At 47.6% G+C, this 10,486-nt stretch overlaps 1 non-coding gene across 1 annotated transcript; it reads left to right on the top strand.

Moving 5' to 3' along the window:
* LOC120590163 (5S ribosomal RNA) lies at positions 1–119 on the top strand. The gene has a single exon (XR_005649649.1). It is a non-coding gene; the product is annotated as a 5S ribosomal RNA (ribosomal RNA).
* The last annotated feature ends 10,367 nt before the right edge of the window (positions 120–10,486 follow it).

Raw genomic sequence — 10,486 nt, 5'->3', positions numbered from 1 at the left:
GTCTACGGCCATACCACCCTGAACGCGCCTGATCTCGTCTGATCTCGGAAGCTAAGCAGGGTCGGGCCTGCTTAGTGCTTGGATGGGAGACTGCCTGGGAATACCTGGTACTGTAGGCTTTTGCCGCCCCCTCCTTTTGCCGCCCTCCAGCCAGGGTGCCCTTGAACGCCCCCGGGCCCTGCTCACTCGCTGGCTCGCTGGCTCGGGGGTCCCGGGCAGGCACCCGAGCCCAAGGGCTGCCCGCACGGCCGTGCGCCCAGCACCACCATCCGCCTCCACCTGCTCTCCTGCAGCCAGCCCTGGGCTGTTTTCTCTCTCCGCTTTGGGCACTTCCCTTCCTGGGCTCCGCGGGGTCGAGCCCCAAGGGCCGAGGGCTCTGAGTGGAGGGCGAGGTCGCGGGCGGAAGAATAGCCTGGTGGTGTCGCCGGTGGCTCTGCGTGGTTTTGGGCAAGTCGGGCTCGGCCACGGCTGGGAGCCCAGGGGAGGGGTGGGTCTGGGTTACGGCTACACCGGGACGTGCCTGGGCTGCGCCTGCCTAGGTGCTCAGGTGGCCGAGAGGATGGCGAACCACGCCTGTGCCATGGTCCTGCCGAGCGGCCAAGACTGGTGAGGCTTACGGTCCAGGACCTGGGCAGTCCCAGGATGCGAGAGCGCCGATCCACATCTTCGGCACGGCCAGGAACCGGCCAAAGCCCAGGACGAAAGGGCGAGGCGGGCACGCTCTTTCCCGGCCCTGTGCGCAGCGCTGGACCGTGGAGGTGACGCCGCCCGAGCGGGGTGCGGGTCGCAGGGGCAAGCGCTCGTCCACGCCGGCTGTGGCCATGGCTGCCGCTCCGGCCCCTGCTGCAGCTCTGGCCTGTCTAGCGGAGGCCGGCTGCCAGTCAAGGCGGGGCAGGGACAGAGGAGGGGGACAGGGGCATGGTGGGGAGGGGGCAGAGGAGGGGACACGACCGAGGTGGGGAGAAACAGAGGAGGGGCGAGGGGGTTTGGCCCGGGGTGAGAATAGATATGTAAAGGGCAGGAGTTATTTCAAAGTGAGGTAAGTACCAAGAGTCTGGACTCTTATTTTAATGGTGGGCAGAACACATAGGGCAGGGAAAAGCTATTCTCTGCTGCCATCTCGTGTTCTTTTTGGGAATAACACCGGAGTTTAGGTCACGAAACGTTATTCGTGATCCTCTTCTGCCATCTCGTGTGCATTTTGGGAATAACACCAGAGTTCAGGTATTGAAATGTGAATCCTTATCCTCTGCATCCATCTCGTGTGCTTTTTGGGATTAACACAGAGTTTAGGTATTTAAATGTTATTCTTATCCTCTTGCCATCTGGTGTGCATTTTGGAATAGCACCAGTGTTTAGATACTGAAACGTTATTCGTTATCCTCGCTGCCATCTCGTGTGCATTATGAGAAGAACACTTGAATATAGGTCAGCAAGTGTAGGTCATTATGAATATTCATTATCTGCTGCCATCTGGTGGGAAATTTAGGAATAACATGACAGTGCTGCTCATAAAGTTATTTCTGCTGCTTTTTCATGTTCATTTACAAAATAACACCCATGGCATGTCATACGAAGAGTTTTTCTCTGCAGCCATCTGTATTTGAAAACAGCACACAAGTGTATGTCATCAAAATTTATTTTCTGCTGCCATCTGGTGGGCTTTTTGGGAATAACACCAGTGTATGAAATAAAAAAGTTACTCTTTGCTGCCATCTGGTGGACATTTCGGGAATAAAACCTGGTGTAGGTCACTGTAAATATTCATTATCTGCCTTCATCTATTGTGCATCTTGAGAATAACACGAGTGTAATAAAATTTATTCTTGCTGCCATCTGGTGGGCATTCTGGGAATAACAACACAGCGCAGATCATAAAATTTTATTTCAGCCTCTGTGTCAGGTGCATTCAGAAAATAAACCCGAAAGAATGTCATGATAATCACTTTTTGTGATTATATGATGAAATGCCATTTCATTTGCATCTGTGCAAAGACACAGGAGTGCATGTCATGAAGTTATTCTCTGCTGTCATTTCGTGGGCATTTTGAAAATAATACCCAGGTGTATGTCAGCACAAAATTATTTTCTGATGCCATTTGGTGGCTATTTAGGAATAATGCCACAGTGAATGTCATGAAAAAAACCTGCCGTTATCTCGTGTACATTTAAAAAATAACATCGCAGGTTATGTAGTTGTAATTTCATTTTCTGATGCCTTTTCAGGTTGAACTTGAGAATAACACAGGACTGCATGTAATGAAAAACTGTTCTCTGTTGTCATCTCGTGGAAATTTTGAAAATAACACTCAGGTATATATGAGTGTAAAAATTTATTTTCTGCTGCCATCTGGTGGGCATTTGGGGGAATAATGCCACAGTGCGTCCCATGAAAAGTTATTGCTGCTGCTGTCGTGTGTCTTTAAAAAATACCACTCCAGCGTGTGTCTCCATAAAATTTTTCTCTGTTGCCATTTCGTGTGAATCTTGGGAAAAACAAAAGTGTGTATGTCATGAAATTTGTTCGCTGTTGCCATCTGGAGGGCATTTTGGAAATAATACCTGAGTGTTTGTTATGAATACTCATCTGCCGCCATATGGTGAGCATTTTCGGAATAAATCACAGCACATGTCATAAAATGTAATTTTGTTGCTATCTCATGTGCATTCTGAAAATAAACTCTGTGGAATGTCATTATGAAAAGTTTTCTGCTGCCATTTCGTGTGCATCTTGTGAAAAACACGGGAGTGCTTGTCATGAAGTAATTCTCTGCTGTAGCCTTGTGGGCAATTTGAAAATAATATCCTATTGTAGATCATCTTCAGTGCTGCCATTATGTTGTCATATTGGGAATAACACCATAGCGGAGTACTCATTCCGTGCTGCCATCATGTTGTCATATTGGGAATAACACCACAGCACATATCATAAACAGTTATTTCTTTCATTATCTCATACAGTTAGAAAATGACATCTGTGGACATTTGGTCAAACAAAGTTCTTGTACATGGACATCTAGTGTGTATCTTGGGATAAACAAAAGAGTACATGTCATGAAAGATTATTCTCTGCTGCCATCTGGTGGGCATTTGAAAATAACAGTCAAGTGCATGTTACTATAAAAAGTTATTTGGTGCTGCCATCTGCTCAGCATTTTGGGATTAACACAAGAGTACACGTATTGAAAAGTTATTTCTGCTACTATCTTATGTGCATTTAAAAAATGACTCCCCAGGGTATGTTATAATGTTTTTTTCTGCTGCCATTTTGTGTGAATCTTGGGAATAACACAGCAGTGCATCTTGAAAAATTGTTCTTTGCTGCCATCTCCTGGATATTGTGAAAATAACACCAGTGTATTTCATAATTTTTTCTGCTGCAGTCCTGTGGGCATTTTGAGAATAACAGAGTGTATATCATCATAAAAATTAATTTTCTCCTGCCATCAAGTGCATATTTTATTAATAATACCTGAGTGATCATGAATATACATTCTCTCTTGCCATACGGTGACCATATTGGATCTATGTCACCGTAAAACTTGACACTCTACTGCCATCTGGTGGGCTTGTTGGGAATAACACAGCGCTGCATCTCATGAACAGTTATTTCTGCTGCTATCATATGCATTTCAAATTAGCACAGATGTTTATGTCATCTTAAAAATTTATTTTCTGTGGTGCATGCTCGGACATCTCTGGCTCCTGGGAGGCCAGTCTCAAGCTCTTGTGGAGGCAGGCGACAGTCTCTGGCGTCTTCCACGGTACCACCCTGAACGCGCCCGATCTCGTCTGATCTCGGAAGCTAATAGAGTCGTGCCTGGTTAGTAATTGGATGGGAGACCGCCTGGGAATACCGGGTGCTGTAGGCTTTTGCCGCTCCCTCCTTTGCGGCCCTCTAGCCAGGGTGCCCCTAGACGCGCCCCGGCCCTGCTCGCTTGCTGTCTCATGGGTACCAGGTAGGCGACCCAGCCCAAGGGCTGCAGGAACGTGCATGCGCCCCGCACCACCGCCGGTCTCCACCTGCTCTCCTGCAGCCAGCCTTGGGCTGTTTTCTCTCTCTGCTCCGGGCCCTTCCCTTCCTGGGCTCCGCCAGGCCGAGCCCCAAATGCCGAGAGCTCTGGGCGGAGGGCGAGGTCTCGGGGCGAAGCGTTGCCTGGTGGTGTGGCTGGTGTCTCCGCGTGGTTTTGGGCAGGTCTGTCTCAGCCACGGCGGGGAGCGCAGGGGAGTATCGGGTCTGGGTCAGGGCCAGGTCCGGACGTCGCAAGGCCGCACCTGCCTACGTGCCCAGGTGGCCAAGAGGATGGCAGGCCACGCCCGGGTTGGGGTCCTGCCGAGCGGCCAAGACTGGGGAGGCGGATGGCCCTGGGCCTGTCCAGTCCCAGGATGCTAGAGCGCCGACCCACACCTTCGGCACGGCCGGGAACCGGCCAAAGCCCGGGGTGAATGTGCGAAGCGGGCATGCGCTCCCCCGGCCCCCCGAAGCCCTGCGCGCAGCGCTCGTGGGCTCAGAGCACGGGTGGCCCCACCCCAGCGGGGCCTCACCTCTGCGGCTGCTCTCCGGCCAGCGCGGCGGCACGGTGGGGGTGACGCCGCCCGAGTGGGGCGCCGGCAGCGTCCTTGGCTGCCGTTCCCGCTCCCACTGCAGGTCTGTCCGTTGTCGCCGAGGCCGGCTGCCAGTCAAGGCGAGGCGGGGACAGGAGGCGGGGCTAGGCTGAGGGGGAGGAGGGAACAGGGGGGGAAGGAACAGGGGAGGGGGCAAGCGAGGGACGCAATGTCCGCGGTGGGGTCTGCAGGATGCAGGGCGTCACCTTTCTCTCCACGTGTCCCAGATGCATCGCAGGAGAAGGTCCCGAGCCGCCCATCGTCTGGGGAGGGATATGCGCGGCGACCCTGCGAGGAGGCCCCTCGCTGACCACTTCGCAGCGATTGCCAGACGGCGCTCTCCTTGGGCCAGCATTCTTTCTTGAAGGCTGCTTCTTTAGTTAGGAAATATTCCATCTGTTGTCAGAGGAAGTAAATATTTGTTAATTTTCTGTTAATTTTTTAAATGCCTGTTTGGCACTGTAGTGATGGCGTCCTACTGAAACGATGCGTTCTGTATTATGTTTCATTTCACAAAACAGGTTACCGTTTTAGTTTTGTTTTTGGATGATACTGTCCCTGATACATAAACAATAATGAAGTTTACAAATAACATAAGACAATTAGAAACTGTTTTCTTGAGGTCTTTCACATGTAAAAGAGTAAAAAAAAAAAAGGCTCAGTTTTAGTCCCACTTTCTGTGTTAATTTAATTTTTTTCTTTTCTTTGTTTTTCTTTATTAGGAGTTTGCTAAAGGGGTTTAAAAATCAAAGTTTTAAACATGCCCAGATAAAACGCAATAGGAAAATAGTCATGGTCTCAAAAGGTAATTTTCCTGCAGTGTTTCTCTGAGTCATTCAACATTTATTACGTGTTTACAGTGTCTACACAGATAAATAAGGCAGGTCTTGGTCTTCAGATGCCTGTGAGTCAACAGAGTCAAAAACAACCAAAAGTGAGGCTGGGAGTCCCTGCAATACATCTAAAAGGGCGCGAGGAAAAGCAGGCTTTAGACATTTGAATCTCCCCATATGACAGTAAGAAGAGTCTTCCTTTTGCTCTCCGAAAATACTCTTCCAAAAGTGCATTTAGGCCACAGATGGAAATCCTAAGGAAAAATCAAATAATTATGTCTTCTGACGTGCATCATCTTTTGTGGGTCAGTAGTATCAGGACACAATATAATGTAAGGGTCCCCTAAGATATGACGCAAGGGCATTCACAGGTCTACTGGAACCTGGGAAGTGAAGGGTCAGCATGTAGTACTCCCTGCGAAACACTCAGGGGATTAGAATAACAATGTATTATGTTTCAGAAAGATGCCCTCAGCTGGTGGATCAACTGGGTTGTCTGACCCTCTCTGCAGATGCACTTCCGTCTCAGGCTTCTTCACTGCATGGAGTCTCGGCGTGGTGCTTCCACAGGGCAAAAGCAGATGTCGTCAGGCCTCATGAATCCAAGGTTTGTAAACATGTGTGAGGTCACTTCTACCACATGCTATCGGTCAGAGCAAGCACAAGGCCAGCCCACATTCAAGCGGGCAGAGGGATAAATTCAGTCCTCGATGGAAGGTGTGGCAATGTCACACGAGGAGGGGCACGGATGCAGGGAGGCATGATTCAGGAGATCACTATATAATGATCTATCACAGCTACTAACAGTATTTCATGTAAGAAAGGCACAGAAGAAACCACGACTGATAGCCAGGGTCCAGAGCTGAGGGCCAAGAAGCAGTGAGTACTCCCACATACTAAGTCAGCAGACAGGCCTCTCGGTAACTGTAATTACCCCATCCATGGAAGCAAGAGGAGCAGGAGGACAAAAGTGGGAATCACTGGAGCCAGGAACTGTGGGCTTACGAGGGATGCTGTGGCTTTCCTCAGCCCCTTTCCGAAAGCCAGTTGAGAATCTCTGGCTCTAAGAGATTAGCCTGCAGAGTCTGGGGGTGTCTGCATAAAAGGAACACTGGAAACTCATATTCTAGTGTACATCGAATTAGGACACAGGCTAGTCGACCTTCCCAAAGTGCACGAGAACTGTATAATGATGGCAGGGCAAGCAGAAAGGCCCGTGAGTCTAGTCAGCTATCACTTCTGCTTTGATGAGAACATTTGTTTCCAGTAGGCCAAGTGAGCAAAGAGAGAAATAGCTGGGCTCGTGCCGTCACGTTAACGCCAACACAGAAAGCTAATTTATGAGTGAAAAAAACCCCAGCAACATTCACCCACAGGGCACACTGCTATACACGAGAGCTGAGGGGGTTGGGACAGGCTAAGCAGGGCACTGGATTCGGAGGGCCCCTAAAGAACTCACACTTGTGCCTTGTCTAGAAATCCAGTATTTGAGTACCTGTCAATGGTCAATCAGTGTCGGTCCAAGAATTAGTGTCAAACAGCACGAGGAGGATGACAATGATGGCCCGTGAAGGCCTCGGACTCCTGGAGAAGCTAGAACCTGGAAGACAGAGGAGGAAGCTGCAGCCCACAGGTAAACTACACTCCCCACCAGGTGGAAACCGGAAAAGAGGCAACAAGCAGGCCATCCACTCTTTCCATTTCGGACCCTCTAAGGAACAGAGCTAATAGCCAGCAGAAAAGAGGAAGTCAAGAAGCGGGGGTTTCCTTAGCTCCCCAACTCTCATGGGCTCAGAGTGGCCCCCCCAGCACACCACCCCTCCCCTCCACTCTGTGGTTGAGCAGGGTCTGGAAATCTTGGGCGAATGGCTGCTGGATATAGTGGTAGCAGCTTGGGCTTGGTCTCGCTGGTAATGCACAATGTGTTATTTGTGGTAGAAAGTTTCAGTTATGTGAGATGAATAAATTCTGGGTCTACTTTACATCGTGGTGCCTACAGCTAACAATACTGCATTGTACACTTGACATTAGCTAAGAGGATGAATTTTATGGTTCTCACCACGCACACAAATAATTATGATAATAATAATGATAAATAAAGAGGGTGCCAGGATACTTTTATAGGTAGACAGATATGTTTATGGCATACTATATGGGTGGGGATGGCTCACAGGTGAGATGTCCAAACTCATCATGTTGCATACATTAATCCGGTACAGCTTTTTGTATGTCAAGCATACCTTTATAAAAGTGGTTTAAAAAATAAAACAAAATAGGAGAGAATATAGTCACCCAAAGCACTAAGCACAGCGCCTGACATAGTGAATATACAATCAACGAGACGATGGTTTAACCTCAGCTCAGGACTGGGAGCTGGTGCCACAGACACCTGGCAGATGGTGCCATGGCCACTGCTCCAGCCCCCAGGCCAGTACTGCTTCTGCTGATCCCCATCTCAAACAGAGAGACCGGCTGCAGCTGGTGCTTGTTTCTGACAGTTGGAGAAGGCAGGCTGCTCCAGACACACGATACTTTCTTGTAGCTACTTGCTATCCCCCCTTTTTTCATCCAAGTCCCTAAATGTTGGCTCCTGTAAAAACCTGGGTTTGCAGTGTGGACGTTTTGAAGTGTGAGATTTGTGTTGTCTTCATTCCCCATCCTTGAATCTGGAGATAAAAGTGGGAAAGCTGAGCACACTATGAAAGCAACAGTGATATCAGGTGTGCTCTGCCCTTCGCTCCCCAGACTTCAAAGAAGCGACAGACTGCTCACCTCATTTTACACACAGCACTCTTTTAGGACACATCTTTGTGCACAGAATTAAATCTAACTGAAAGAAATCTTATTACTGAATTTTTATTTTGCAGAAAACATTTTGGTATAAAAGTCCCTAAGAAAATGTGTTTTATAAAGGAATGAAAATGGGGTGAGAGTGTAAATGCAAAATATATTTTATGGGTAGAGTCTGCTTTTTCTGTTACTCAGGGGGAATGAACAGACTGTACAAGTCAGATGCCAGTTTCATCTCATCGCTGCCACCAGGGGTGTGTTTGGAGGACCCAGAGGGTTGGCCAGGTAGGAGGAGCTTACAGCCTTGGTGCCCACATTGGGAACACAGTGGGTGTCCCTGGTGCTCTGGGTCCTGCAAGGCCTGAGGTGATCGAGAACAGAGGAGGGACAGGTTGAGACCTCAGAGGAAGGGAACATGGGCAAGAGTAGGCCAGTGCTCTGGCTTGAACAAGAACAAACTTAAAAGGCCAGAGGATGGCAGCGTGTAGAAGTCGCCGTTATAAGAATCTGGTGCTGATTGTACTCCTGTGATGGGCTGAGCCACCTTCATCCTCCCCACCCATCCCTATCCCCAGCTGCCTGTACAAGTCTCACAACAAAAAGCAGCTTGAGTGAGTATATGGCAAGCTGGACCATTAGGTTATGTGTAGATTTTCTTCAAATAGAATGACCGGGATTCAACTCAAAGCTGCAAAGACTGTTTGGATTACTCTGTCCAGGATCCTGTGTGAGTGTGGTGTCCTGGACGCAGAATTATGTTAGAATCAATCTTCAGTTTAAATACCTGTAAAATGGATATAATAATTTTCCTTCCTCATCCGACAAACAGAAGCAGTAGGTGAGAAGAGATATGAAAAGGACAGGAGTTATTTCAAAGTGAACTAAGTACCAAGGGTCTGGACTCTTATTTTAACGGTGGGCAGAGCCCTTAAGGCAGGGAACCGCTCTTCTCTGTTATCTCAAAAGTATTTTTGGGAATAGCACTGACTTTAGGTCATGAAACGTTATTCGTGATCCTCTACAAGTACATCTCGTGTGCATTTTGGGAATAGCACCAGCGTAGGTCATGGAAATGTTATCTGTGATCCCTGCTGCCATCTGTGTGCAGAGCTTTTGGGAATAGCACCAGTGAATACAAAACTTGTTTCAGATTTTCTGCTTCCATCAAAGTATTTGGGAATAGCACCAGAGTTGAATATGAAACATTATTTGTGATGTCCTCTGCTGACATCTCGTGTGTGCATTTTGGGGGTTAGCACCAGAGTTTAGATCATGAAATGTTATTCTTTATCCTCTGCTGCCATCTCGTGTTCATTTTGGGAATAACACCTGACTATAGGTCCTCAAGTGTAGGTCATTATGAATATTCATTCTCTGTTGCCATCTGGTGGGCAATTTGGGAATAACATGACAGGGCTGTCCATAGTTATTTCTGCCGCTTTTTCATGTTCATTTTGAAAATAAAACCCAGGGCATGGCATTATGAAAAGTTTTCCTCTGCTGCCATCTCGTGGGTATTTTGAAAATGACACCCAAGTATAATTGTCGAGATGCACACAGGATGGGTGCAGAAAACGAATTTGTATCTGAACTACACTCAGATTTTATTCCCCAAATTCACACCAGATAGCAGCAGAAAATAAATTTTTATGATGAAATATACTTGGTTGTATTTTGAATGTGCCCACAAGATGGCAGCAGAAACAATGTTTCAAGACACGCAATCTTTGTTTGAAACAAGAGGCTCACGAATTGACAACAGACAAAACATTTTATGATGACATGCTCCTGAGTATTATTTATGAAATGCGCATGGGATAACACTTAAATATTTTTTCATAACCTGCACTGTGGCGTCACTCCCCAAATTCCCACTGGATGGCAGCAGAAAATGAATATTCATGATGACAACCACTCAAGTGTTATTCCTTAAAACCCCACCAGATGGCAGTAGAAAATAGATATTTGGGATGAATACACCTAGGTGTTATTTTCAAAATGCCCACGAGATGGCAGCAGAAAATAAGTATTCATGGTGATGTACACACGGGTATCTTCCCAAAATGCACACAAGATGGAAGCAGAGAATAACTTTTTCTGACATACACTCTGCTGTTCTCCCCGAAATCCCAATAAGATTTCAGCAGAGAATAACTTTTCATGACATACATGAATTTTTACTCCTACAATGAACATGAGATGGCAGTAGAGAATAAACTCAAGTGTTATTCTCGAGAAGCCAACAAAATGATACTAGC

Source organism: Pteropus medius, unplaced genomic scaffold (assembly GCF_902729225.1).
Source record: "Pteropus medius unplaced genomic scaffold, Ma_sr-lr_union100, whole genome shotgun sequence".
NCBI lineage: Eukaryota > Metazoa > Chordata > Mammalia > Chiroptera > Pteropodidae > Pteropus > Pteropus medius.
Note: the sequence above shows the minus strand (reverse complement) of the source record. Positions and strands in the feature narration are given on the sequence as shown.